At 51.3% G+C, this 4,570-nt stretch overlaps 1 pseudogene; it reads left to right on the forward strand.

Annotated features, from left to right (window-relative positions):
- The first annotated feature begins 928 nt into the window (after positions 1-928).
- LOC111977936 (piggyBac transposable element-derived protein 4-like) lies at positions 929-3,286 on the forward strand (annotated as a pseudogene).
- The last annotated feature ends 1,284 nt before the right edge of the window (positions 3,287-4,570 follow it).

Genomic DNA, 4,570 nt, shown 5'->3' on the forward strand with positions numbered 1-4,570 from the left:
TGATTTTTGTGACTCCTCTCTTTGGCRMGAAAAACGGCTGTGTTTTTCTGTGACTTGGCTCTGACCTAACATAATCATTTGTGGTGCTTTCGCCGTAAACCCATTTGAAATCAGACACTGGTGGGATTAACAAGAAGTGTATCTATAAAATGGTGTGAAATAATTCTATGTTTGAGGAATTTTAATTATGGGATTTCTGTTTTGAATTTGGCGCCTTGCACTTTCACTGGCTGTCATATCGATCCCGTTAGCGGGATCTCAGCCATAAGAAGTTTTAAACATGCCTTCTGGGACTTCCATTAARACATGGCAATAGATATGAAAATAAACATATTTTTTCCAATTTCTGAAACATGAACTGTTTTTGGGATACAAGGTTTTCCAGGAAACCAACCATATGACAGGTGAGATGTAACATTTGAGGTGAGTCACTCTCCCATGCTACAGARAAACAAAGGTGTGAGGAGAGTTGCCAGAATAAGCCATCACGCTGGGACTCTTGCCATGGTGTGTATGTGTGTGTCCACATTATGTGCGTGTGTGTGAAGCTCACTTTAACCATTCAAGCCAAGCACTCAGGGTGTAATGATTTGAGCCCAGTTGAAAGTCACATCTCTGGTCATTAGTAGCTACCAGCTCTGACATTGGCACGTCATGCTCCATCCATTAAAGGAGAAGAGAGACAAAGGTGGGAGATTGGGAGATAGTGGGGCAGCAGCTGGGTAAGAGCTTGGGACTATGGACTCTTAAGTGCAACTCTATCCTGTTCCAAGGGGACCAACAGAGAGAATTCAACGTATMTTTGTTCATAACCCTGGATACAGTGCACACAGAACAAATCAAAAATGATGTACTTAGCTGCAGGTTCATAAATGTGAATTGTTGGAATTTGTCTAGCCATAGATTTTCAAGCTGATTTAATCCTCCCATGGTCCTCGGGGTCAGAGTGACCCAGGCCCTGTGTTTGGAGGGCTCCCCCTCTGTGCTCTGTGCTGTGGGTCAGCGTGACCCAGCCAGCCACTAGCGAGGTGTATGTTATTGTGTGTACAGAGTCTGAGTGGCGAGYTTGTGTGCGGCTCCCCCTCTGTGCTCGGGGTCAGAGTGACCCAGCCAGCCACTAGCCAGGTGTATGTTATTGTGTGTACTGTGTGAGGTGGGGGCTCCCCCGCTGTGCTCGGGGTCAGCGTGACCCAGCCAGCCACTAGCCAGGTGTATGTTATTGTGTGTACTGTGTGAGGTGGGGGCTCCCCCGCTGTGCTCGGGGTCAGAGTGACCCAGCCAGCCACTAGCCAGGTGTATGTTATTGTGTCCAGCCACTAGCCAGGTGTATGTTATTGTGTGTGAGGTGGGGGCTCCACCGCTGTGCTCGGGGTCAGAGTGACCCAGCCAGGGCTACACACGTCCAGACATGCCCCGCTGTGTGTGCAAGAGAGCAGCCCAGTGGTGCAAGTGCACACACGATTACACGRGCAACAGGGGCGAACACGCGCCTCGTCGATTCACGTCGTCTCCCGTGTAAGCTGGCTGTAGAGGATACTAATATTGTCAGCGGCACACAAAGTCATCGTTACCCCCGTGCCGCGTGATCTCCCCTGCCGCTGCTCAGTGGACCCAAGCCGCGCGTTTCACCACAGCACAGGTCCTAGAACAGATCTTCTCCAGCGTCGACCAAGAAGATTACTCCGATTCCGAGGAGGAGTAGTTTCGGAAGACGAAGACGGGGAGGAATGCAACCTAGAGCGCGAGGCCGACCAGGCGTCTTCGCGCTCTTCAGAGGAAGACCCGGAGGAAGCCCCCAAGGACGAACACGAGGACGAGATCGCCTCGGCTCGATCCCAAAGGGAGATGCCGTTGCTGTCGAAAAACTGCAAAATCAAATTTTCCCCCTGGCCTACGGCCGTCACAGGGCCCGTGCGATCTGCTACGCCGGGCCGGACGAGACTCCGGGCCCCACGGGTTATACCGTGACTCAAGCCCGCGACGTCGCGTCCACCTTCCACCTGTTCGTCACACCGGCGATAGAAAGAATAATTCTGGAAATGACAAATCTGCACGGGGCGAGAAAATACGGCAACGTCTGGCGAGCCATGGACGCTACCGACCTGCGCGCCTACGTAGGGCTGCTGATCTTAGCGGGCGTCTACATGTCCCGAGGCGAGGCCGTGGCCAGCCTGTGGGACGCGGAGAGCGGCAGGACCGTGTTCCGAGCCACCATGCCGCTCAAGGTCTTTCACAAGTACTCGAGGCTGCTGCGATTCGACGATCGCCAGTCAAGACCCGCGAGGCTCGCCACGGACAAACTCGCAGCCATACGAGAGGTCTGAGACCATTGGGAGGCGCGGCTGCCGGCCCTCTACAACCTGGGGCCTGATGTGACAGTGGACGAGCAACTGGTCCCGTTCAGAGGTACTGTGTGTGTGTTTGTGTGTGTGTATATATAGAGAGAGCTGGTATATGTATAACGTAGCACTCATTGGTCCCAATGAGCCGGTAATGACGCCAATCTCTTCTCCTCTTGCCAAAGGCCGCTGTCCTTTCCGTCAGTACATTCCCAGCAAGCCGGCGAAATACGGCATCAAGTCATGGGTGGCCTGCGACACCATGTCCAGCTACGCTTGGAAGATGCAAGGGTACACCGGCAAGGCGGCCAGCGGAGGCCKCGAGAAGAACCAGGGGATGCGCGTCATCCTCGATCTGACAACGGGACGGAGCAACCGCAATGTCACGTATGACAATTTCTTCACCTCCTACGAACTGGGACAGCGGCTCCTCGAGAGGAACCTCACCATGGTGGGCACGGTGAGAAAGAATAAGGCTGAGCTCCCGCCGGCGCTGCTCGAGTCAAAGGGCAGACAGGTCCTGTCCTACAGGTTTGCCTTCACGCCCACCGCCTCTCTAGTGTCCTACCTGGCAAAGAAAAATAAGAACGTGCTACTTCTGAGCACGCTGCACACAGAGGCCCAAGTCAGCGATCGCCGCGACAGGAAGCCGGCCTTCATCCTAGACTACAACTGCAACAAGGGCGGCGTGGACTACCTAGACAAGGTGGTGGGCACGTACAGCTGCAGACGGATGACTGCCCGCTGGCCCCTGGTCATCTTCCACAACATCCTCCACGTGTTCCTACCACGCCTTTGTCATATGGCGAGAGATCAAGCCTGACAGGATGCCTCGCAAGCGGCACAAGAGGAGGGTGTTCCTGGAGCAGCTGGGAAAGGCACTTGTGAAGCCTCTGATCCAAAGAAGGCAGCATCTCCCCGCACCGATGCGGCGTCAGCACTTGTAAACTCCTACAGAGTGCTACGGCGGAGGTAGCGGTCCTGCTGCTGGGTTGTTGCCCTCCTCGGCCTCCTCCACGTCTCCTGATGTATGGCCTCTTCCTGGTAGCGCCTCCATGCTCTGGACACTACGCTGACAGACACAGCAAACCTTTTGCCACAGCTCGCATTGATGTGCCATCCTGGATGACTGCACTACCTGAGCACTTGTGTGGGTTGTAGACTCCGTCTCATGCTACCACTAGAGTGAAGAGCACCGCCAGCATTCAAAGTGACCAAAACATCAGCCAGGAAGCATAGAAACTGAGAAGTGGTCTGTGGTCACCACCTGCAGAACCCTCTTTTTGGGGGTGTCTTGCTAATTGCCTATAATTTCCACCTTTTGTCTATTCCATTTGCACAACAGCATGTGAAATTTATTGTCATCATGTTGCTTCCTAAGTGGACAGTTTGATTTCACAGAAGTGTGATTGACTTGGAGTTACATTGTGTTGTTTAAAACCTGTTGAGGACAGAGGGCGCTGTTTTACTTTGGGGAAAATCGTGCCCAATTTAAACGGCCTCGTACTCAATTCTTGCTCGTACAATATGCATTATTATTACTATTGGATAGAAAACACTCTCTAGTTTCTAAAACCGTTTGATTTTGTCTGTGAGTAAAACAGAACTCTTTCTGACCAGGAAGTGGAAGTCTGAAATGATGCTCTGTTCAAGGCCTGCCTATAAATGGGCATGATACGTATGAGTATACATGCACAGTCATCACCTTCCCCTAGATGTCAAGAGGAGTGAGAGAAGAAATTAGTGTTTATCTTGGTCTAGGTGGAATAAATCCTCTTGGACGACGAGTCATCCATTTCCTGTTTTTTGGAAAGCGCGAAGATGGACCTGGAATTGCCTTCTGAAAAGCTGTCGTTATAGGACTACTATCTCGGCTTTGATTTTATTTGATACATGTCACAATATCATCGTAAAGTATGTTTTTTCATTATAGTTTTATTGATTATTGAAATTCGGGACGTTAGGCGTGTTGCGTTGTCTGTGTTTGTTGACGATGGAGAGCTTCGCGCCACTTGGCCAGTGTGCTTGCTAATTCAAGAGGGAAAAACGATGTTCTAAATCCAAACAACGACTGTTCTGGACAAAGGACCCTTGTACACACATTCTGATGGAAGATCACCAAAAGTAGGACCCATTTTGTGCTGCTATTTCATATATCTGTCGAACTGTGTACTAGTAGTTTTGCGCCAGGTTTTGGCCACTCTCTCGCATAAAGTAAGCCTTATGTCGTA

This window comes from Salvelinus sp. IW2-2015, linkage group LG18, assembly GCF_002910315.2.
Source record: "Salvelinus sp. IW2-2015 linkage group LG18, ASM291031v2, whole genome shotgun sequence".
NCBI classification, from domain to species: Eukaryota; Metazoa; Chordata; class Actinopteri; order Salmoniformes; family Salmonidae; genus Salvelinus; species Salvelinus sp. IW2-2015.